General features: G+C 37.5%; 1 protein-coding gene across 1 annotated transcript in view; it reads left to right on the top strand.

The window, feature by feature from the left end:
* Window positions 1-26,775, top strand: part of LOC128886042 (uncharacterized) — a 107,951-nt gene that overhangs the window by 10,828 nt on the left and 70,348 nt on the right. The window lies entirely within an intron of this gene.

A 26,775-nucleotide genomic window follows, 5' to 3' on the forward strand; every position in this document is an offset into this window, starting at 1 on the left:
GGCGGCTGGTAGATATAAGTTGTTATGCCAAATTTCGTCAAATTCTGATAGACCAGTCCCGAGATACGAGAGAAAACAGGTTGACGTATGTACTGTCCACGCGCGAGAAGAATGGAACTGGTCATGATCGTATGTTCTACTACCACACTTTATACAAATTGTGAAACTATAAATGTGAAACTCTGTAAGTAGATAAAGCGATCTCTTAATTCCGAATTTTGAATTAGTTGCGATATCTAGAGGTCGTGGACAGTAGCATTCATCTCGCGCGCAGACAGTACATACATATCATGTTACTGCATCAAAGTCGTCATACTAAACTCCACGAATTTCTGGTAAACTACTAGATTGAATTAGTGTATTTAAACGTTTGTTTCGTGGAAATTAGACGTATCGCCTCTAATAGTACTAAGGGAAGGAATGTGTGAGGCTCCTCAGCTTCGATAGACGAAGACAGGGACACGAAGCAGGAGGGTTGGGTCGTATAACACCCAGTAGCGTGAGATGGATGGAAATGGCAGCGATTCTACGACGAGAGGGTCGCAGAGAAAGAAACCCTAGGCTGAGACGGCGTAGAGAATCGAACAGGGAGGGACCCCAGTAATGAGAGTGTTATGTTCCTAGTAACCTCCACCCTGCCCACATATTTTATTTCAAAGTCGATAAGTCGTGAAGAGCGTCGATAGAGCAATCGATTTCTCGAGTGCATTATCGACAACCTGCATGCATAATTTATACCTACGACGCTTGGAAAGAAACTGAGAGAGAGTTTTATTTGACAACTTGGAGTTGTGGATGTTTTTTGGGTGTTCCTGTTGATCCAATCGCACTTTGTGTTGGTATAATTTATGGTACATAGAATTGGTAGAAACGTATTTAATTTGGAAACATTAGGGAGGTGAAAAATAGGGGCAGCGTGTTGTGCGCGAGGTAGATGCGCAGATTTAGTTCCCGCGCAGAATTGGTTCCTGCGCATCTACCTCGCGCACAACGCGGTCCTTGTTTCTTAGCTGGCGACGCTGGTGCTTCCATAATGTCGAGATAAGCCTTCCATCCTTCATTGCCCAATAAAATAATACTTTCATATTTGAAATACTTTTCAAAGTCTCCTATTATAAGCTATCAACCAATTCAGATTCTATAAAAAATGAAGCATCTATTTTGCAATTAGTGTTCAACGCAAATAGATGTCTATTTAATAGCAACGTCCACGGAATAAAGTGAAAAGAATTGAATAACAAGCTCAACTTTCCTCGCTGCCATTTTCTGTTAACACGAGCGAATTTCCAGCAGTAGCTGCAAGTTACAGAATTGGGCCAACGAAAAATTGGTTTGCGGAAAGTTGCAGTTTCGAGCGCTAAAGTATAGTCGGTACACACGATACGTCACGCGCGGACCGAATGCATCATTCGCTGCTTTCGTGTTTTTACACCGAAACTATTATGTACTGCACCCTATTCGTGGTTCCCAGGAAACACGTAGGGATATGTCAGCAACTGCAAATGTCGGGTAGAGCAGAGAATTTTTCTTGGGGACGTGTCGAAATCCTTCGAGTATATCAGGCTTTTCTAAACTTTCCAGAACACTGCAATTCTTGGAAACTAGACTCCCAGTTGTAATGACAAGAATGATAAGTATGTCTTTACTTAAATTATTCACATTCTTTCAAAGAAACTCAGGTACTTGTGACATTATGCAGTATGGGGATTAGAAGATTGAAATCGGAGAGATATGGATTTATTACAAGAAAATAATTCAACTACGACATTTTTAACAAGTAAGATTAGTTTCTATAACCAATATTCCATAAACGATCATTTTTGGAAAAGAAATTCAATTTTTTTTTTAAAAATTGATACTTCCCATTCGTTACTCGTCACTAAAACAATAACATACCCAACTCTGCTATATAATTAAAGCATAAATTGCCACAGCATCCCTCCTCCCAATAAATACCGTAATTATGCGCATCACAGTGTACCCGATACCCCTGATATCCTCCCCTCCCATAATGGAAGCATTGCAAATTGGAAAAAGAATAAAAAGAGAAGCGATTCGAAGCTGCGGGGTCACTGTGGAGGATGGGGGATGAGGGAGAGAAAGTGTTTGGTCGAGAGCTGTGGAAAGGGATGAATAAAATGGAAAGAAGGGGAGAGATTCTGGAGAAGGGGGCTTGTTGATAGAACGGGCGAGTTGGAGATAGCGAGAAGGAGGGGGAAGTGATAGTGTCGAAAGAGGATGAACGGAAATACCGTGTAACACACGATGCGCGTGATACCTGCGAGCAAGAAGGAGGGATCAAGTTGAGGTAGCGTCGAAGAGGTCGACGAAGAGCGATAGATCCCTGCTGGAACGTTGTAGGGGTGTCCATGGCACGCCAGGGGCGAGTGAGAAGCAACGGGGTTGGTGGAAGGGAAACGGCGGATCCCCCGTGAAGCTGAAACGGAAAGCCGAGAGTAAAAGTAAGGAAGGAAACGGGATAGTGATACTAAGCTGACGCCAATAGCGGCGCCACGTGAGAGAAGGACAGACATAAACGAGATGGAGAGGGTGGGAATAGCGAGGGGGACGCGAGGATCCTCCAGGGGTGGCAGATGGAACTGGGAAACGGGGAAAATCCGAGGGAGGGCGACGGTTGGATGAACCGGAGAGGGACAGAAAGCGATGTCGAGGGAAAGAAAAAGCCAGGGGATGAATAAGAGATAAATAAGGACGAGCTGCGAGGCCCTGACGTAAATAAAGGGCGACGGAGACGATATGAATCGCTGAGAAAAAGCTGTGCACCGAAGGGGAAAATATGGAAGACGCGACGCTGGAATAACAACGCCTCTGTGTAAAAAAAGAATGCTGATGAATGTTTGCGACGGAATCACCGGGGAGGGAATGCAAGAGGGAATCCCCGGGAATAATTGCGAGCACCAGGGAAGGGATGCACAGGGGATGAAACAGTAAAACTGACGAAACCGAAGAGAAGGAAAGGAGTAATGTGAAAAATTGGTATCGCGGGAATCGAACGAATAATAAGCGCAGGGATTGCTCGTACAAACGGACATGTGTGTAGGTGTGTTGGGGTGAGTCACCCCGGAAAAGACGAGTCTGACGCGTTTCTGTGTTGTTTTCGATGAACAGGTTTTACTAGAAGGGGCGGATCGTATGACGCGGATTCTCTTTGTCCTTTTATCGAGGTTGAGGCTTTCGAGACTGTCACGGACAGTTGGCCTCGCGTGATTCTGATACCTATTGTTTAGGCACATGTTTTGTGAGGATGTGAATATTGTGGGATGCAAGCATATTTGTAATTTTTTAGGTCAAGGTGGGTGTAGAAAATTTAATTTTCAATTTATATTTTGTTTTTTCGTTGTTTTATTTTTTTTTCTTCGTTGTTGGATATTAAAATATAAAAGGAGATTTAAGAGAATGTGACAAGTAACATACAGATTCACGACAGGATTAAATTTTATTATATATAAAATTCTTCAATTTTTCATGTCAGGATTCGATAATTTAGTTTTCAATTTATATTTCGTTATTTAACAACGATCCTGAAAGTAAATATTTGTTTTTCCACTTTAGAATGTAAGGGAAATGAGGACAATTTTCTATATGAAAACATAAAGGGATTTATATATACATTCACAAACATAATTGGATATGTAATAATGTTCCTGATAATGAACGATTATTTTTCATTTTATGGTATAAATAAACTAAGAAGAATTTTAAATATAAAAATGTAGAAGCGTAGAGTTTGTCACAAGTATGCACGTATTCGCAACAGGATTAAATTATGTATAAAATTCGACGAAAACTCCAAATTTATTATGAAAATATGTGTACGTGATACGAATACTGGTTAAAATTCCATCTCCGTTTCGAATAGAGCTCTAGCACTTCAGATTCCAATCGTGGTCGGTTTACCTCGTGCATCGGACAAATTAAACGAGGTAGTAGAGGAACCCATAAAAGGCCCAGGAATCGTAAAAGTTGGACAAATTGCAGACGAAGTAAAGTTTGTTATAAAAAAAAGCAGGAAAATGGAATGGAAATAAAAAGAGGGTAGTATCAATTCGAGCAATGAAACAGTCGTTAGGAAACGTGCGCGATTCGGTTCTGACTGGTTGCCGAGCGAAGAATAAGGGGGTGGTGAGCCAACGAAGGAAGGGAATCGAGCAAGGACAATACCAAAGAAAAGGATGAACATCGATGTGGAGTCAATGTCATCTCTTGGATCGTCCTGACGACCGTATAGATTTTTCTAACGTCCCGAGCCAAGGGATACTTTCAAACGAAGGCTCTGCCAACTACCGGTCTATTACGCGTGACGTCAAACCTGGAACTCATACTTCCTGGGATTATGGGTTTATCCTTGACGTTTGGTACAGGAAGGGCTAAAAATCTGACGTTCTAGTAGATTTCAATGTGGTATGAGCATATAATGAAAGATAAAAAAGTGGTGAGACGTAGAGAAATATGGCACAAAAAATATTAACTATTACAGTTCTAATTTTAGTGTCCATTTTATAAATATTTCTACGACTGTGTTACTTCAATCGTGGTTTATGTAAATTCTTGTCTTAACATCTTAAATTAATGGTTTTGTTAGAATTTTATATATAATTTAATCCTATTGTATGTATTACTTGACACATTCTGTCGTATAAAATTCTGGATTCTGTAGAAAGTAAATAGGAGATGAATGTTGAAATAATTTTGTTCAGTTTTATCTACATTTCAGTTTCTATTTATAATGTAGCTTAGTTAATGCAATCTACGATTTTCTCCCAGAACATTTATCCTAAAAAAATATCACTCAGTCTGAAAGCAGCGTTCGAGATATACCCGAATATATCTGCGCCTGACTGTAAGCCCTTTCCATCAGATACCAAAGATATATAACCATCGATTTTGACTGGGACAATTTTACGAACTCTTCTTTTTTTTTTCTTTTTACAAAACATTTTCACGGATCGTCAAATTTCCACTCTATTCGTGCGTCTCTCTCGCTTTCCGTTCTCCATTTTTTACCCTCGGATTACCATGGGAGGATTTCAAAGGCTTCCGACGTAGTGCTTCGCATTTTCAAGGGAAAACGAGAGCATCGGAGATTTTTAGTTCACGGACACTCATTATTGGGTATTACCGGGGAAACTTGAGCTACGAGTCGAGCGAATTTTAATATTTATCACTGGTCGTTTTCCTGGCCCGCCAACTGCCAATTCCGGGTACAATATCTGTAGATGGATCGAGAACACGTGTCGACAATGCGAAATTTTTCTTTGAAAAGAAAAGAAAAAGAACGGTATTTCGAAAGTTCATTGAATTGTCGTTAGTATCTAGGAAAAGATTTTACATATTTTGTAAGAGATTTGACACCGCCTGGCAATTTGCATTAATGGTATGCAAAGTGCTTTATACATTTTAATCTCTCTACTAAATGTGAGGACTTGAAACCTCTCGGGATAATTGTTAAATCCACGTCGAAATATATGGTACCTGCCATTTATACAAAACAGAAAGTAAATCGACATAATTAATATTTATTTCGTAGGAAGTGGGTCACGTTGTTCTCATCCACCAATAATCTATTCATTCAATTACTTAACAATCACTTCAATTATTTAACATTAATACCAGAAAGCAAAAAAATTCATATTATTAGAAGAAATTAATATTGTAGATAATACTAAATAATATTTACCTTCAATAATTTCATGAAAAACACTCGTTTCAAGAAACACAAGCTATTTTAATTCCAACAATTGTGGTCGCAGAGCTACGTGGAGTAGATTGAAGTTTGAAGTTGCATTGCAAACAAGTCTTGCATGAAACCGTTTGCCCAATGGGAAATGCACGTTGCCCGAGGGTCCGCGCCAGTGAAAGCGCAAGCAAAGATCGGATACAGATGCCAGGAAAGTTCTTCCGCGTGATCCAAAACTGCTTTCGCCTCAAAGCGAGAGATTTATCATATTCGTTTCTGTTCCGTATCCCAGAGCCATCCTAATAAGAATTCGTGATCGAATCCCGTCTGGCCCCTCAAAGGTCTGCGTTTGAAACCGATCGACCGACGAATTCTGATGCTTTTCGGCGGAGAGATGTCTGCAAAATATTGAAACGAATACGCCATCCATTGATGTGTTTCACTATGTTCGTTTAAATCGTACAAAGCATCAGAGAAAAACATTGTATAAATTTAACAAAGATTCTTAATCCTTTGCACTCCAGGCTTTTTTTCTGCTATCTATCAGCAACTCGAGATGCTTTCTTAGCATTCTATTGTCACGAATGTTAAGCTTAGATTAACTTCGAAAATGAGATCCTTAATTTGAGATTTGAGAATTAGGTCACCTTTGCCTCAACGACAATCATGTTATTGACATTTCGAGTTCCACGAAATTAAACCTAAAGAAAATCTAATGGTGACTGAGAGTCACCTCTCGAGTGCAAAGGGTTAAATGCATACATGTTCAGGTTTTTTCGTCACGACATTAAAATTATTCAGGCTCTAATTTTCTCACTATTGTACGGACATCTGTTTACGATGCGCACAATCCAAATTTCGTCTCCAATATATATTCATGCGGATGATTAGACATAACGCCACGAAGCGATGGCCAACGCGTCATGTTGTTCCATAAACATGTATGAGATTTAGGCGAGTGAAAATGCAAATAACAAGGATACAGTCGAGGAAACGACAAATCTTCGCGAAGGTATACGAGCCCTTTCACTTGTTACGAAAGTATAAACTGAAATCGCAGAACGATTTGCACGTCAGACTTGAATTTCACAGAAAACGAGTTTCCCCACACTCGATATTGAATTCCTTCCGTTTCTAGTCGATCTATAGAAGTGCAGTTTAGCTTACGACGATGCATCTAGCACATTATCAAAGTAATTTCGTACTCTTTGATGCGAGTTAACACAACTTCCCTCATTACCTAACAAATTGTGGGGAATCGCGCTACTTGTTGATGCATACAATAACAGGCTTGTCGAATTTTGAGATGAGTTCCATCTAGCATGCTAATAATTTGTCTATCGTGTAAATACGGATACGCTGTTCAAAGTCAAACTTCGATTCATTAACATGAATTAAGGTCAGAATGAGGAATCAATGAATACGTTCATAGAAGTCCATATTTGAATTCCATGGACGTTCCACGCGAAAGAATTCGAGTAATTATGACTTTTATTACGTTGATGCATACCCAATGTTTTTTGTTTCTCGAATCTGCAAGAACTTCTGTCGAAGTTATTTCATTTTCGCATGGACGTTCTTGGGCGAATTCTTAACATAAATTCTTATCGACTTGGAAAGTTGAAATCAGTTCCAAACTCGTTCAAATCATTTATTCTATTATTGGTTCCTGTACAATGCCACTTGTTCTATACTTTGTTTACATATAGTGTATAGATCGACTAAAGTTGCCAGGACTTCTTTAGGTTGATTGACTGCATCTTTGGGTCACGACTTTTTTGCAGCGTGGTTCAGCCAAGAACCGAAGGAGGGCGACAGCGTCTCGAAACAACCGAGACTGGCGTTCGAATAGATTTAGTAGAGGCTAGGTACTCTTAACAAGTTGTAGGGTTGTGTGTGAAACGATTTATTCGAGTCGCAATTTTTGTGAATTTTATGTTTGCTCCTAACACAACATTTTCAATATTTTGGAGATCAATTAACAACACCATCACATCAAACTCACGTCAAATTTTCAAAATAATTTCCAAATTTCAAGTTCACTTTATTGAGCACATAATATTACGATTATTAGTATTAATATAAACATTTTTGTGAATTTTATGTTTGCTCCTAACACAAAATTTTCAATATTTCGGAGATCAATTAACAACATCATCACACCAAACTCACGACAAATTTTCAAAATAATTACCAAATTTCCAAATTTCAAGTACACTCTATTGGGCACATAATATTACGAATATCAATTGTTATGTTATACCTACTTACCCTACTGCTTACCACTTACCTCAATCTCCCATACTTCTTGTACCCCCATCAAACCCTCCTTGCGAGAATAGATACTGATAATACCAGCCATCTAGCGGCGATCTCAAGAACTTTCACCACGTACCTACTAGAATACGCATAACTGTCCTATTTCCACGCATAAACGCTCACGACGATGTTTCCGCGAGCAAATTCCACTTGGGAAACTGCCAGTAGACGAACCCAATCTCTTTACCAACTTATTCTACCCCCATCAGTGTCCAGGAAAATTTCTCGGTTCGCGTCCACCGTGGGAAACAGATTTTGCCAGCTACTGGTTCGCGCGCCCTTCCTTATCTAAATAATTAATCATCTGGCTCGTTTTATCGCGTTTGCTCGATCTCTCGGGGGCTAGTTACCGCGAACTTGTAAATTATAGCAGTTCCCGGCTTCGTCTTGGGCCACGTGGAATCCTCCAACCGTGTTCGGGGAAATGTCGAACGAGATCAACGGGCAGGAAGCAGGTGTAATAGAGCAGGCTGCCAGCAGGACGATGGAGGTTCTTAATACAGCGTGTCATAAATATACCGACTTCCAAAGTTTCGATATTCGCAGACCTACGTGAAGAATTATGGCATTATGGGAAAATTTAGTTTTGTTTACAGTACTATTTTGGGTGTATAGCTTTTTTTGATAAACGTAGAATTAGTTAGGTATTAAGAGGAATTAGTTTGAAAGGGAATTTGTTTTAACTATAACAGACACGTTTGTCTAACATGCAATTAGTTTTCACAATAATTTGAATGAGAATTTGTTCCACACTCGTTCCATTAATCAAAATATACAATTTTGTGTTGAAATTCATTTCGCCTCCACTACGAATACAAAACGAAATTTCACTATAATCTCTTGCAAGAAATTGAGAATATACAATCATCGGGAGTTGGTATATTTATAATATGTAGCGTACGAGATGCGTTATTCAGATCTTGGATCGATTTAGGAATGTATTCCGAGCCCGAGGTAAATATAGGGGTGAAATCTGGGAAACACGGCCTTTTCGGAGAGGATAAAGCTACCCCGAGTATCCCGATTAGCGTCAACCCTTGCAGGACCAGAACGAGGTCGCGGATGCTAACCTTTAACTTTGGTCTTGATATTCGTCTAATTTAATCCTGGGCGCAGGTTAATTGCGGATTAAGTCGAAGATCGTCCCTACCATAATTGGGAAGCTTATTCCCAAAGCGTCTTAAATCCACGAAAAGACTCTAAGAAAAACACGATTTTTTTATTGTGCAAAGAATATTAATTTTAGCATTTGATCACTGTATATATAGACACTGGATCCTGTTCGGAATCGAGATATTTCAAAAGCACCGTTTTAATGAATCATCTGATTATTGGATTTTAAACAGGTACTATTTAGAGGGAATCATTCAAACGTCTATTCCGATGGCTTCCATTCGAAATTCACCCAGCACTGGGTGCATAGCAACGTGTTCTATATTTGCACACACTTATGGTCCGCATATACGTTCCTCGGTTCTCTGTAATCAAATTTTGACGGCTAATTAACAAGTTAAATGCACGGAAAGGTCTTCCCAGTATGGGAATCGTTAATGTATTATAATGACGTTAAATCTGTCCAGTTATTAATGCCAGTGTTTTATACAGGGTGCTCTCGAACGTACGCATGATCACATAAATAAATTAATAATGCAATTCTTGATACGCTGCTGAAATCATTTAAAATACGTAAAAATATGTATTCAAATGTATTTCAAAAATTAATTATACTTCTATTTATGATTGTTATATTTCATTGTCGAAACAGTATTAACCATATCAACTAAAAGAATGTTTATTTGCACAATTTTAATATTCTGTACATTCAATTACATCATTTTAATCGTTTTCAGCACTGTAATTTGTTTACTAATGATTTATTTAGAGTACTTGACCTACAAATTAAAGATCTGAATCACTGATCGCTTTTTAAAAAATTATTTCATGCATGTTCCTCCATCGTGGCTTCTGCCTCTTTCATTGAATTTTCAGATGTAGATAAAGGGTGCTACTCGGAGAAGCTCTCATAACTGTCGGAGTTACGACCCCTAACGTAATTAGAGAATGTACTTGGTGCCCAGAGTAACGATTAGAACCCTCTACTCTCGAAGATCCTCAAGGGATAACTAGATCTCTGGGATTTCTAGTTGCCATTTTCAATGCATACACTCATACCTTCTGATTTTGTCACTTTGTAACAGTTGCTCTTTTTCTTTTATTATTGTGATATAAATCTATCAACGAGTACAGTATTATTTTGCTGTAACTCTTTTTTCAATTTGCAATTTGAGATTCCACTTATTATTCATGTCTTTCATCGAAAAATTGTTAAAGGATGGTTGCGTGATTTTCACATTATGAAATGTTTACGAATGGTGATTAAATATCGCCGAGATAATACAAAACAAAAATATAAATATTGACAACCCGACTACATCGAGATTAATCCAGTATCCTCGATACTTCCCGATCGACGGGATATACCGAAATTAAATTTTTTTTATCAAATGTGCATGGAGAGATTGCTTACATTTCGAACTCGTAAAAGTTAAACAATGAAATGTAAAATCCCATCGCCATTTATTTCATTCATGTTCACGTTTCATGATATTGGGAATGTTTTTCTGAAATTTTCTCGTGGACTCGAATAACGGGACAACTAATTGAAATGAAAAAAAAACAAAATCTACACTTCTTTAATATTTCCATAATAGAAATTATTCCATTAAACTAAGTTTTAAATTTCTTACATAATTGAGTAGCTCTATTATAGAATAAGTATTGATGATTTTATTTTAGTTTCACCGTACCTTATTTTTTATTCTTGTACTTATTGGGCGTATTTTTAATATCTATTTCATTTTGTATATTGTTTATTGATACTCTTGGGGTTACATCTTTACATCTTTACATTTCTACTCCCTTCTTTTCCTTTCACACTCTATTTTTCCTTCTTTCTTTCACTTCCACATTCACTAACTCAATCATATCTATTTTATTTTTTCATTCCTTTTAAATTCAGCACAAAATTTCTTATGAATCCTTCTGCTATTCTTATGATCTTAAATATTTGCACAGTAAAATTAATCGAGAGAAGAACTCTTCTAACCAAGAACGAAACATTTACTCAACCACAAAGTAAGAATCCTTTGAGAAATCGGCATCATACATAAACGGAGGAGTAAATCTTGTGAACGATTTCCTGGAACGGAGTTTCCGCGCCAATAAAAACTCTTAAGTACACGTATACGGGGCCAGTAACTTTCTTATTACACGTTGGCCGCGAAACGATAAAAAAAAGAATTTCTCCCTTGTCTCGAACTTGGCCGCGATCGAACTCGTAAAGCCAAACTGGGAAGTTTGGAAGCGAACTCAACGTTTCTATTACTTTTCGGTTAAAACTGCCGATGGCTGGCGCCTCCGTCAACTTTTTGACACCCCTAATACTCACCATTGGAGGACGGTAAAAAATTAAATTACGTCGCATCACGAGCAGGGAGTTGGGTATGCACTCGGCCTTGATTCCACGTCGCGAGGGATGGGGGATAATTGAAGAAGTTACGCGGCAAACGTTTTTCATAGGGTGTCGCCGACATTCCGACAGCGGCCATGATCAATTCGCCACTGGGTGGTCGTAATTACACACGCTTGGTGCTTTCGAGAAGGACGTGGAGTTCGTGTGAGATTTCTCAGGTGGATTAGACGAAATTTCTAAAGTAAGAGTCAGAATCTCTTGCTTTATTTGATTAAGTTTATAAATGAATTCTATTCTCAAAATAAACTCATTATTAAATGGAGAACGTGTTATTATAAAATCAAATATGGAAAGAATCTGCGTGTTTCTTGGCCATATTTTTATTTAATTTAGAGTTATAAATAATTAAATGCAGAGACACAGAATTAATTTCTTCATCTGATAATTGTCCCTTACACTTGTACATGCATTGTCCATTACACTTGTACACGCATTGTTGAGACTTGGGTTTTGTTCAATCAGGGATGAAGTCGTCAAGAATCTGTTTTTAAAAGAGTTGTTTGCTTCAAAGGGAAAAATAATATGCAGTAAATAATTTTGATGTAAGTCGAATGCTAGGGAAAATTTATAACTAATTTAGATAGAGCCTGATATACATCGATTTGTTTGGAAGAATTCCTGGACCCATCATATAAGACCACTTGTAGTAATATAAAATAGATTTATTTTAATAGTGATTAGCTTGATGACTTGCTACCAGAAGGGTGACAACAAAATGACGTATAAATATTCAGTTACAAACGATTGAAAGGCACATTAACTTCTAGCCCTAGTGCATAATGCCCCTCGATGCAATGGCGCTCCGAAAAAATTGTTCTCCCTCGTTTAAAGTGCATTTACGAGGGAAATAAAGTAGACGACGTCGTAGCTCGAGTAACGGCGAAACGGGCACACCAGGCGAGGAACCACGTCGATGTCAAAGTAAATTCCTGCGTCGCGACGGTGCAAACACAGTATGGAAATGAAGCTCACGAACAGAAGAGGCGAACGCAAAGTGGGGGTGGAGAATGAAATAATCGTTTGAACTTGCAGCACCGTCGCGACGAAGACCGTGTCATTGATTCTATAACGAAAAAATCGATGACTCCTCCTGACGTCCGCGTAATGTAAATTCAGCGTGGCCAGTCGAGCAATTAACCGTGTCCGAGGGATTTTTCCATGAAGCGAGGTAGTTCGTCTGCGAGGATCAATCCTATATTCGATAAATGTCCAGCCAGAACTCGCCAATCAATTGGTATCAAGGGTGTCAATTAAATAATTTCGTTCAATACCCTTCGATGGTTTGGGATCGCTTCGTATCGCAATTAAATTGAAACGAAAGTTAGCCATGGAAAGTAGTTCAAACAGAGGCGATATCGAAATTAATTTCTCCGCAATTTCTCTGTTTTTCCTGCCAACCGACCAGCCGTAATTAAATCGCCGACGAATTAAGATTCAAGGCGGCGAGAAGCGTCGCTGGTAAGCGCTGAACATCAAAGTTAACTTTCCACGTTTATCTGTCGCGTTTGCTGAAGGCTTTTTAAATTTTTAATTCGTTGGGCTCGTTGAATTCGCGCAAAGTTGCGTGAGGAGAATCAAAATTAATTTTCTGGGGTCCATTTGTTCCATTCAGGAAGGTGTACATCTATTTTTTGAGGAATTGAAAAAGAGAATTGGTTAAAAGGAAGATCATTAAACTTTACTTTAATTAGATTACTTTGAAATTATTATCACGTACGTTTCGAAGGTAATAAGCTTTTAAAGCTCCGGATTGCACATAGAGGTGGAATTTAATTCCATTGACGTTTGAAGTCGACGGTACTCAGATATATTTTATCAAAGTTTTGCATTACTAAATTGTAATTACATTATAGCGAAATATAAGTAGTTAATAATGAAGTATGAACATTATCCAAACTGTTCCATATAAATAAACTAATTTAACCTTATGAATTGTTCAAATTATGTTATATTGACTTCAATTGCACACATGATTTGTTGGTATTGGGAGCACGTCTGAAAGTCATACACGTAATTAACATCAATTTTGAAGAAGCAAAATGAGCATACTTATTGTTTACACAATAAAATTAACTCTTCCAATATCTGGTGGACCTATCCAATTAATATACAAGTTTTCCTAATGCAGTCAAAACAAGCAGTCTGTCAATTTTTCGTATTTCTCTAAACAAAGTTTACAAAGTACAATTTTTATTTTTCATAATATTTGAGTAATGCCCTTTCAATATAAAAAAAGTCACATTTCCTATGAAACAAATATACAAAAGAACAATTGTTCCTACAACGATCAAATCTTGTTTTAATCACATCTGACTTGATGAACGTCAAACATTAATTTTTACATTCCACCCATTATTTGTTGACTTGCGTCCCCCAACTCAGACCACTTTCCGAAATCGATTACCATGCGTCAACATTAAGTTATCAAAGTTGCAACCGAAGTGGCCCTGGCGATCGTTATTTGCTGTTCACTTCAATGTTGCTAATCAAACAGTTGGTCTTAGCTACGGGCTTTCCATTAAATTAACAAATCTCTGCCCAGAGGATATCGATCGTAACCCGAACACGGTACACCGAATGTTTGTATCGCGCGGCATTGGCGCGAAATCAGTATCGGGCCATGATATATGCCAGTTTCAAGTTTCCATCCCCCATATATCGGTGTCTGGCGCAGCTACGCCTACGGTAAGTGATATCGAATAAAAATGAGCAACCATGTGCAATAACGCAGCGTTTATCGACCCTGTACTACTACCATTGCTCGTATTTATTACTTTCCCTTTGATTTAACTTGGATATTTCAGGAATATTTTGTATACTTTTCTTTAGTACAGTCACGTAGAATTTAATTACAAGTTATTACCAGTACTGGTATTTATTACTTCCCCTTTTATTTAGCTTGGATATTTGAGGAATATTTTGTATACTGTTCTTTTGTACAGTCATGTAGAATTTAATTACGAGTTGTTACCATGACTGGTATTTATTATTTTCTTTTTATTTAGCTTGGACTTTTGAGGAGGAATTCTCTATATTCTTATACTTACTGTGTTATTTTTGACTTCGTCTATTTTTCGAGTAATTTTGTGGATTGTGAGGGAGGTAGAACTTGCGTGGCCTAATTTCCATTGAATATGGTTGGGGATACATGGTTTCCAAGGCTTGGTGTTAATTTTGAATATTACTTGAGACGCGTACTCTGCTGTGTTCTTGGTTCCAAAGGAGTAGTTTAGGTATTCCTCGAAGCTTAGTATGATTTTTTAAGTTAATTGGCGTATGTGGGGTAAATATCGTTACATTAAAATCAAAAAAGTGTAATATTAACCCTCCTATCTTGTCCTCATTGCGTCAGTTTGGTTGAACGTATGTAAAAATTCTAAATAATCGTTTCCTCTTTCATTCAATAAAAGGGTTGTAGGGAAGTTTTTCTTCGATAAACGCGAGAAAGAATTGTCAGGAGTCATCGTGAGGGGTTTCTTGAGATCGTCGCACCTCTTGGAATTTCTAATTCAGTGCCACCCCCAAAAACCGCTGAGCTGGTGATTTTTACGAAGCACCAGCTCCTCTACGATTCTCGAATTATCATAGGAAACAAGAAACGTGAACGGAAAACTTCGCCTCTCGAATCGTCGCATAACGCAAAATGCAAACAGCGTTGTCGGAGGGGAAGTTTCCTACAGGAATGGATATTCGGGAATACTTTATCCACGATTTCATTGTCCTCCACAAGCACGAAAGGAATAGTGTATGTGTAACGACTTCAAGTATTAAAGTATTAAGTTGTAGTAATATTCAGAACATTCGGAAAACTTAAGAATTAAACATTTACATCTAGTCACATTCACTAGTTAGAATATGTATATACAACACTTATAATGTTACAAAAGAAAGAGTAATATGAGAGAAAAGATAATGTTAAATAGTTTTTGAATGTTTGAGACTATCTGAATACATGTATACGAAAAAGAATATTTAGATGAATCTACGGAACTACATTCTGTAGAATTTTATTAATTTGGTTTTGAGTATGCGAAAGAAGTGTTTTGAGGGATAATCTTGGAAAATATGAATGAGGGATAGATAAATATTTAAATGGTACATTTCACGTGTAGCGGATCACGTAAACGGATTATTCTGATATACCAATGTGCACTTAGGTTGGCCGCTCACGTGCCATTAGAGATTATAAGCATTGCTTACCCTGCACGCTTTGGAGCTCTGATCGCTTACATGAACGATACTGACGTCATCGCGACGTCATTACTCTTGCTCACAAACGCTTATTTTATCGACGTTGGACGGCGAAAGCTTTTGCAAACGTCTCTCCCGCTTGAATTCAAACGTTGAACCTGAGGAAATTGAGAAGTTAGTGTGGTAATTATAAAGAGAGATCAACGTAGGCACACATAGAGAATTTTATAATCGAAAATTGAAAGGCATTGAGGCTTCATATATAAAAGTCACAATACCAAGTATTATGATTACAAAAATATACGTAGTATATAAATAAGGATGTATACAATTACACAAATGCACGAACATATGAAATATAAAAAATACACATGTTACAATACAAAAATACATATACAAAAATTTACATAAATATCTAACCGTGATTTTCAAATAAACCACCCCTGAAACATAAATGACAGGTCAATAAATACACATATAGAATTCCTGTTGTATCTTCGGATCTAGGCCTTCTCAAAAAACGGAGAAATCTATAAAAATAAAAAATGTCGAGAACTACAGCAACAATGATGTAGAATCGCTCAACAGGTCCCAGCTTGAGTATAATCCACAATTCTATCCCTTTCTGTAGAATTTGTCTGTCTCGTATGAAAGTTCTTTCACCCAGAAAAATTTCGCCTCTCGCAACATTTTTCCAACATTCCTGGGACGAAGACACCCGGACGGTGATCGTGAATATTTTCCACGCATCGTCACGTAGACGCTGTGGCAAGCTGTATAAGCGTTCGCGTCAAACGTATCCGTTCTGGTACATGCAAACATCCGAATAGAATTCTACGAGCGGTATTGATAGAGGAACGGAGAATATCGAGTGTCGAGACGCGTCTATCAGGATCGTGAGTTCACAATGAGGGTGAGAGGTTTGGATCCTAGCCCGAGTGGCATTGTTGACCCGTGAGCATCCGTAATTATTATTCGGAGGCATTCGGTTGCTGCACACGATGCGTTCCATTCCAAATTTGCTCGTTCCTCGACGAAAACTAGTCTACGTGTCGATAATTTCATTCAAAATTTCCCATAACTTCCGTATACCGACTCTGATCTCACGCGGGGTTTATAACAATAAACTCAATGAGCATGGGAAATTAAAGTAGTCCAAAACGGAGCCTTCTTTTGGGATTAAGAATTTAACATGTCGACACAAAATGCTCTTAAATTTAAGTATGTCTTCGATACAATCCTTGAAGACAATTGTTGAAATAGTGTTTTAAAGTCCAATATGGAATGCTTTCTAGAAATTCTGATTTACATGAAGCTTTGTGTAAGTATAGAATATATTGGTGTACATAAAGAAATTTTGTAGATAAATTTCTTTTTTTTCCCTCAAAACATTTTTTCTCTTACGACAGAGAGTTCGATAAAGGAATTTCCTTTGGAAAATTAATTTGAGTTGTTCTTCATAATGACATGCGCATGTAAAAGTATAACGAATTCTTCTGTTTCCACCTATTTTATTATATTTATTTCATGTTTCTCTTGTTTCGTTTTTTTTAATACCTCCCTGTATATACTTTTTCTATTCATTACTCGACGTTTTTCATCTTCCACATCTGATACATCGTGGCATAATATTCCCTGTATTTTGCTCTTATGTAATAACATTTTCTCTACATTTTCCATACATTTTACCAAATTAAAAATAAAATCCATTCCAACATACTTATAAATGTACGATTAATGGGGAATGAAATACAAGAATGATCGATACGTTCCCTACGTAGGTACTCGAAAGTACTCTGGTATCTCTGTTCATTTTTCCATCAGCGAACCAGGGAATTCGATATTTTGTTTTCTCTTCCATTTTAAGCAACGGTGCAGTCTCTCTGCTGCACGTTGCACAGACTTGTATTTTCACAAGGGTTCATTACTGGGCTGAAATCTCACCCAACACTGGACCTGGAGTAGTATCGGATGCTCTGGTTGCGTCATAATATGAAACAGACAGAAATTGCAACAAGGAGGCAGCTTGCAATTTTCTGCTCCAAGTCATCGGCAGTCTTGTAAATAGAAATGAGAAGGTCTTTCAAGCTATTAGCTACTGGTTTCTTGACTCGTGGTAAGGGAAACCCACCCTCTGAGGGGTTAGATATTTTCTTGACAAGTCATAGTGTTTTCCACGAGTAAGTAACTGGACCAATTACAGAAATTTCTTAATGAATTACTTTATAAAACTTCCTATCCTAATTACCGTTGTTCTCAAGATTGTTGTTAATTTTCTCGATGCTGAACAAATCTTCCCACGAATTATTTCCGAATTTTCTGAAAGTAAATTTGAAAATAATAACTCTGCAAATATTTGTTTCAGCGATAAATGATAACACGAATTAGAATTAATTTTAACAAGCAAAGTTGTACCATGCGTGCATTTTGCTACTGATGAGCTGGCTACCACTGCTGGTGCTTTCAAGCTTTGTGTACACTTTCAAGCAGTACACGAGAAAATTACACGCTACAGCTGTTTACAGGTGTTTACCTGGTTCGGTAATCGTTCGACAGAGGTACGTAAGGCGATGATTCCACCCAGAGATTGCTCAGGAATTCAAAATATCAGTAATTAAAGGAAACACGTATATTTGAGCTTTAATTACAGTACAAACGAAACAAAAAATATTTGTAATATCTTGAACAAATATAAACGATCCTTCTGTCAGAAATGATATAAAAATAAAGTCAAGGTCTTTCCCCTTTAACTAACTTACACAAATTCCAACGTAACTCGACAAAACTCATGAAACAATCGACCAGGTTTCAGGTGTGTTTATTTTCCCAATTTACGGAATTTAATTAGGTATTCAACGCGGTAAAACAGACAAGTATCGCGCCGGGTTAATAACGAATAGATGGCGTCAGCCCGTTACGGAACTTCGTATTAACTCTTAATTACTTAATTAGCCGCGGTTGCTATTTTTCGGAGAGGAGGGGGGCGAGCGTGTTATGAAATAATTCGGGCGTCGGTTTAAATTGAATCGTACACGAGCGTTTGTACACCCTCAGATCGATACTACGGACTCTTGAGTACATAAAAAGACCAGGCAAATATTTAAAGATACTAGCTGATTAAAATAGAAATATTCCGCTGGCATCTGCGTGCGCGAGAGTTCCAATAATTCACGGTGAAAGTAGAAAGAGGGTGATTCATCGTTAAAAAATACGTAGACCGCGTACAGTAGAGATTTATTATAGCTTTCGAGGTGAGGTGTCGTTGGGGTATTAATAAACAATGCAATGTCAAAAGAGGAGGAGGCTTGCTTCTTCATATTTCTGATAGGGGAAGAGTATGGGTCTTATACGCAATTTGTTTTACGCATATATTTATTCTACATATCCAATATTTCCTTTTTATACTCGAGTATAGATGCACATCATTCTCTTAATTCATCACGTTAATTTGTATTTATTATATTAATATATACAATGTCAGCAATTTTATCATATTTGAATTGTATATGTACTCATTTACAAAACAGAAATATTGAATATTGATAACATAGAGCAAATATATTCATTGACACGTGTACACATTACATACACAGTTATTTTAATAAAAGACAATTTAAATGGACCTAACCCATACTTTACTTTGAACTACAAATTAAATAGGGTCCTTTAAGGTGTTAAATATCTCCACTTCGATGGATATTGCTTTAAATGGGTTTCGGATTAACCGGCGCACGAATTATCGAGTCTCCCTTGTGCTGGATCGAGCCTGCCAACGCGAAAGGGTTAAACCTGAGTGTCCTTATAATTAGATAAACTATGTTACTCACGCACTGTGCATACACCCGCGCGGCGCACACGTGAACGCTTTATCCTCGCTGCTTAATGGAAGCTGAGAGAGGCTATTACTTTACCTGTTGTATCACGGGGCCGTGTTATCACTGTAAATGTCAGAAAGTGGACACACGTCCTCCCACTCCTAAGCCACTGTCTTTGATACATACTCCACAGCTCCATGCATCGCCTATAATCCGTGAGAGGCGTGATTAACTTAGGTCTAGTCAGAAATTGAATGGGGAGCGTTCCTTCAGGGTACAGTGGCTTGAAAATTTGATTTATTAAGTCAAACTTAGCTGTTCATTCAGCCTGTATCACTAATTATTACTTCAGAATCTATATTACTTCAGAATCTATTTAAATATTATTATTCAATCAAATTGAAATTTAAATTTACAGAGTTGGTTACGTGAAAAAGTATCATGATTGTACTTTTCCAAGCAAGAAACATAGAATATATAATAAATTCGTATTCAAATCGAGAATTACAATGAAAATATCAACCAAACCTTTTAAACAAATTTATGTACAAAATAACAGGTGGTATTTGTAATTTTTAATTTGGAATTTCCCATTTAAATTTTTGAGTTTGCAACAAAATTTGTTGCGTATCATATTACCTCGCGTGGCATTAAATAAATTAATTGTTGGACGGAAAGAAGCATCGCGTAGGAGTTACAGCGTTGAAAGCAAGCACTGGTGAAAATAATAATAAGCGTGTGTGGCAAGAATGAGAACAGTCGTTTCTCTCCCTCCAAAGTATATTACAGACAATACGTTTAACCAGGATTTTTACAACCAGTCATAAAGCGTAAATAAATGAAATACGTTTTAATGGTTTATAAACGCATTCTCTCCCTTGGACACGGACTAGCTGTAAAAACAGGGCCCGGTTTAGGATAAATTAAATCAAGGGAATTAGTCGGGCGGATTTGTCCACATACTTCGGAATAATAGCTGTTTGTTCGAATGGCCATGCAATTTCGCATCCTTTGAAGTCGACGAATGAATGGAACCATGGTAGAATGTGGTCAATTTGGGTCACTCGAAAGAAGTGGAATTGCTGTTTAATATATTATACGCGTAGGAGTTCTCGGCGCAGTGGAGATTTAATTTATAATTTGATAGTGAGATTGTAATAAATGTGGATAAATATAATTGTGGGCATGTTTTAGTTTTATTTTCATTAGGTAAAGGCTCAGAGATGGGGCAAATTCTAATTGAGTTGATTTCTAGGTTTTCAAACCGTGATACTTAATTTTTTCACCATGGTAATCCAAGTTAGGCTTGAAAATATTTTTTAAAGATTCATTCGTTAATCTTGACAATTATTGGAAACACAGGGGACCTTTTCGAACATATTCCTCATATATACGTATCTTTATTATTATTTTTTCACTCGCATATCATGATATTACATATTAGATTAAACTTTCACATGAGAAAATACATTGTACATAAATTTCAAGCTGTTTAGAAACCTCGAAGCTTCACGTTGAACTCTGAACTATTCGAACCCCAGTGAACTTTCACATCCCTAGGGTTTACGATATAGAAGTCGTCAATTTTCATTCATGGCTCTTGTTATTTCTATCAGAGATCGTTTCCTGATTCGTGTAGGGCAATTTTCTCAAATGTCAAACAGCAACCACTATTTATATTCCTTGTTCTTTTATTAATACCTTGTAATTCGTGTCTTGCGAATGTTATGCTCCTACTACTGAGTCATCGTTTCTTTAACCATTCCCCATCCTTCTCTGACACTTTAATAGAGTTAGTATCGAACCAGCTGAACGCGGGTCGTCCTCCTTTGTAATATTACATGAATTCATGTATTTGTAATCAAACATCCAAATTTACATTTCGTTCAATAGTGCAACGTCACTGGTTAATCGAAATGCTGTTATGCTTCCTGTTTGCATAAACTCTTTGAAACAAGTGGTGGAAATCGGTGTCCGCTGGAAGCTTCGAATAGATCTTGGGATAAAGTAATTATTATTATTTCTTTTCGCGCATTACAAATAGAGTTATCGTAGTTACTGGCATTTAAATTTTAAATTAATATCACACGTTTGAAACAATAAATTTCGTATATTAACTGCAAGTGTAATTTATGCCAATGAAACGAAGTGAAAAATCAGAACTGTAACCAGCTCATTGTTATTCGAATACATGTGGATTGTAATTCGCAACTAATATCTGAAAATTATGCCTGGGTGAATGTTTGGAATATAATCTGGGATCGAATCATTTGTAATATGTTACGATAATCATTGTCATTTTGGTCGTCCAATGTTTAATTAACCGCGGCTGGTGATATTTCACTTGGCACTGCAATTTCATTACGTAATTCAGATTGGAGTGTTGATTGGACAAAAACAACGCGCCCGAAATTGTTTATATCGTGCTCGTTGTTCGACAGTTTTACGTAGATAAGAACAAATCTCCGCGACACATTTAATTGCTGTTATTAAGGTGCCGCTCGTATCGTGAACGGGAGATACATGGGGTTATAAAGCGGACGTTTCGAAATTTATAGCTTTTATTATTTCTGTCTCTGGCACAGGGATCCTCTGAATACGTGTCAGACGAGCGAGTAAAGTCACCTTAATAACAAGTTAGTTCGAGTAACTACGATGCACGATGAATTCTTGGCTACCTTTTCATGCAAAACTTCCATCTTCCTTCAGATTACACATAAGCCAAACGCGAACCGCGTTATTATCTCCAGCTTAATTTCACTGTGCAACGATCATACGTCGCATGTTCGTACCACCCGTTTATTTGTATTGCAACAGAATGGCGCGCAGCTTTAGAATTGCGCTAGTTCTTTCGCGAAGCTGTGAAATACTTCCTTACGCTTCCATAGTTCTTCGTAGTCAAGGAAATATGAGAGCAGTAACGATAACGTCGAAGCGTAATTAGTTTTCTTCGAGGAAACGTAAACAGAACCGATGACAGACCTAGTTAATGAACTTTGTTAACGTTTAGCGGAATGATTTTAACTCGTGATTGACACTGGGTATGTTTCGTCTCTTCAAGGTCCGTTCGCACGATGAATATAAGCCGTTCACTGCACAAACTGATTAACTCCACTTTTTGAAAAATCTTAAATTTAAGTTTCAAAGCAATTGATGTAGTCACAACTTTTTATATCTACAATAACTTTCCTGGAAAGGAACGAACTTCTTTCAATATTTATTTGAATTCATATTATAAAAGGAATATTCAAAAACAATGTACATTATTTCATCGCATTTCTCAGCTTTATGTTTCATAGAGTTAATCGATTTGTGCAATGAACGGCTCATATTATCTTTCGTGTAACGAGTAGCTGTATACACGAGCAAGAAAAAATGAATATATAAACCAATCAAGGAATAGTGTCTTGTATCACGAATATACTGATCGAATAATAATTTGTTCTTCTTCGAATATATAAACATAAAGTAATCTTCTTCAAAAGTTAGAAGAGAATTTCCGCGATAAAGGGTGAAGTCTCCAATTAACCACCTCCAGCGTGACGTATGAATGTCACCAGGCCTTGCATCCTCTGTATCAAAAGGTTGCAAGCTGTGTATCGTGTGCAAGCAAAATTACACGCACGGTCGGATATTAATTTTTCTCCGGTCGTTTGGGAACCACCAACAAAGCGTATAAGCGACAAAAGAACTGGCCGTGGTCGTGGCACGCCTACACCCTGTCCATTTGAACGTGTGAGAGTAAAAGTAACAGTGTTCCGTCGCTGTGTCTGGACTCGTTTTCTCGCGCTTCACCTGGTTGACGCCATAAATACGGGTAAGTGGGCAGAAGTTAAAGGTGAACGTTTAACGTCAAGGGGAAACGAATGTTCAAAGTCCGTAAACTCGAACGAGGAAGCTTGGGGATCGCGAACTTATCCCAGGGTGAGGCGATTGCGTAAGGAACGTGACGCAAAAAGCGAACAATGACGCGGAATGGACGGACGGGAATGCCAGTCACGCGGCGCAAATAAAGTAAAAAATTTGACGCAGGGAATGTGGGGCATAGTTAGCGAGATGAGCGAGTAGTGTAGGTACGCGAAAGGGTTGACATGGCCTCGGGAAAAGGGCAGAGAAAGTGAAATTGAACGTTAACCTCTTCAGGCCTTATGGACATTGCTATGTTGATGGAACTTGATATTTTTTTTTAATATAGAGAAATTCATTTTATTGGAATGAACAATTTTGTTATTTAGTTCGACTAAGGAAGCTATGATACTTCAAGAGGAGAAACGGTGTATGAAAAGATTAATAAATTTTAAAGGGAGATAGTAATGGCACAGGATTAGAAAGAATTAAGAAATTTTCTCGCCACATTGAACGTAACGTTCGATATTGAATTTGGAAAAATATCAAAGTAATAGAATATACTTTCTGGAGCGTGTCAGATTGCTCAAGCGCATCGGTTCAACGCATTTTTGTCATTACCATGTATCTCCAGACTGTCGAGGCGATATCTCGGGGATTACTGAACCGAATGATCCGAAACTCCATACGCGTATGAAGGTAGATATCGTCTCGCAGCCTCTTCCAGTGTTAAGTCGATATCTATAAATTTCCTACTTTTCTAGCTCTCCAAAAAATATGCAAATTGAAATAACATCGAAATCTTTAAATTTGTACGTTTTACATTTTATTCTGTTAGGAGCTATAGTCAGCCGCAATAATTTATTATTAGACTGCGGATTTATGCATTTATGTTACAAGCTAATATAATGAATCCATGCTAAACGTAACCAAAAGGTATGTGCACTTGTGCAGAACAAAATAAAAATTATATTAATTTGTAGAATATATTCAACATTCATTATATAAATATCTTTTTGCATGTTTTTCATATTATTGTATGTCATAAACGTACAAAATCCGCAGTCCATTTATTGTATTTATTTCACTTGTTCTTTTCCTGTGAAACGACGTCAAACGCGTGTCAATAGTATAATAAAAACAGTCCTGTTCGGGCAGCATATATATCAAAGCTTGGAACGTCACAAATATTTATTACAACGGGTTGCAAAAATTCAGGTAGTATTTATCGAAGTCAGCAAACATATCTCTAAAAGTTCACAACACAAAGTTATCGACGCCAATGGTTCGATAAATAAATTTACAAGTAATTCTGATTCTTCTCAAATAATACGTAAAATACAATTTAAATTTAAACTTTGTCGATACTAAAAAATAAAAGTCACGAACGTTTTAAAGGTATTTCTTGCGAGTGCTTAGAGTACCCATGATTTAATTACTACTAATGGGAACTCCCTCTTAAAGACGCCCGTCGCGATGCAAATTTATAGCTGATATAAACTGGAAACAAACACTTTGGAGAAATAAAGTTCGCCGTACAAACCGAATCGCTTAGGTAAGAAATTGGAACGGATAAAGTAATAACGCGATATTCCTCGGAATGGAGAGAAAAAAGGAGGAAGAAACGAATTGAATTTATAAGTAGGAGTCTTTCAGCATGCACTCTCGAAATCTCAGCACGCGGTAACAGAGACAATTAGGTTCCTGTCTGGCTGCAAATGTTATCAGGCAAGAAGTGGAACCATTTGAAAGCACTTTGTTTAGGACGTGGAGATACGTTACTGCTTCTATGAATTTTTACAAAATTTAGTATCTCAGTTTTTATGCTGTATTTTCTTATTCTTGGCCCTACGAAAATGAAATGAAATTAAGACGTCAATTATTGCATGAAGTACTTTATTTAAATACTGAGTTAGGATTGATCGTTACTCATTCTAGAAACGAAGTTTTATATTATGGATATTCCATGGTGTAATTATTTTTATCTCTAATTTATTTCTACATTCCCTTGCTTCTACATCAAGTCTGAAGATATCGTTGACGTGTATCTTCCGTCTGGCAGCTCGACCTCACTCGTTGTTTCGGTGAACGTTACAAAAAGTGTAGCGACAAGAGGAGTCTGTGGTCTGAATATCGCCAGTGATATTCAAGCACTGCAACTCTACCGTTACAATTGTAACGACCGTACACGAGTAGAATATCGACGTATTCTGCATTTGAAAACATACGTGTACAGTGAATAGAAGCAGACTAACCAAACGACACAGATTAAACTGCAAGCAGTGCAGTTTCGAAGTCAATCGAGGCGAAATTAACTGACTGCTCAAGGTTGCCGGTGGATTACCCCCTCCATCGTACCATTGAGCTATCCCCTCCATTACTCTTGGTGGATTCCAAAGTGGACGTTGAAGTTTATTCTATACTAAAAGGTTTTAAGAGTCTTCGTAAGTTTAGACAAGTCTAATTTTACTATCAGACTTGGGGTGTTCATGCAAATTAATTGGTACAGATAATAAATTAAAATTTAAAAAATAGTATGTGCTATGGTCTAAATACCGTAATGTGTGATTTATTGTTTCTATTTCATATATATTCTCATAGCTCCACAGTGCGAATGAGTTTTCTCGTTTCGACACAGTGAATGGATCAATTTTATTATTATCACGCGTAAAAATTGATAAATTTAATTATTTCTTTTCTCTTTGTTCTCAATACAATATCACAAGTGAATTAAAATCGACTGCAGGTCTCACGAAGGCTATATTTAAAACACCAGACTCAATAAACTTCTAATTACTTGCATTGATCCCTCAATCCGTTATCTTTCGCAAAAATGATCGTCTCTGTCGAATATGGCAGCATTAGTCGGCGGATTGTGGACATTATGGAGCAATTTCCGCCTGATCACGGGCCTCGTAAAGGCCTTCAATCTCCCCAGCTAAACCCGACACGGCAGTAGAACACGCCTGTCCCTGGTCAGACACGTGTAAAAATATAAGCAGCGAGAGAAACAAAGGCGCGACGGGAGTAGAATTAGCCGTAAACGCTCCAGCCGTGCAGAAACGAGCAAAACTGGAATGAGAAGAGTCCAAATAAAGGAAAAAAGGAGCACCTGTTCGATCTTTATCAAGGGAAGAGGCGCAGCGAATCGCTTGCTGATAAAATACAATCTCATATAAAACGAAACGTAAAATTACAATTCGTGCTTATAACCGGAAAAACAAATTAACAGAATGGTCGGTGAATTATCAAGCATTATTATCGAGAATAATGCGCGTGCTTTCAGGGCGCACAAATACAATTGAGGTGTACATTTTCATCAGGTTAACAGAGAAGCGTAAATGCAAATGACGAGTGATAAAAATATGAAAAAG

Source organism: Hylaeus anthracinus, unplaced genomic scaffold (assembly GCF_026225885.1).
Source record: "Hylaeus anthracinus isolate JK02 unplaced genomic scaffold, UHH_iyHylAnth1.0_haploid 11982, whole genome shotgun sequence".
NCBI lineage: Eukaryota > Metazoa > Arthropoda > Insecta > Hymenoptera > Colletidae > Hylaeus > Hylaeus anthracinus.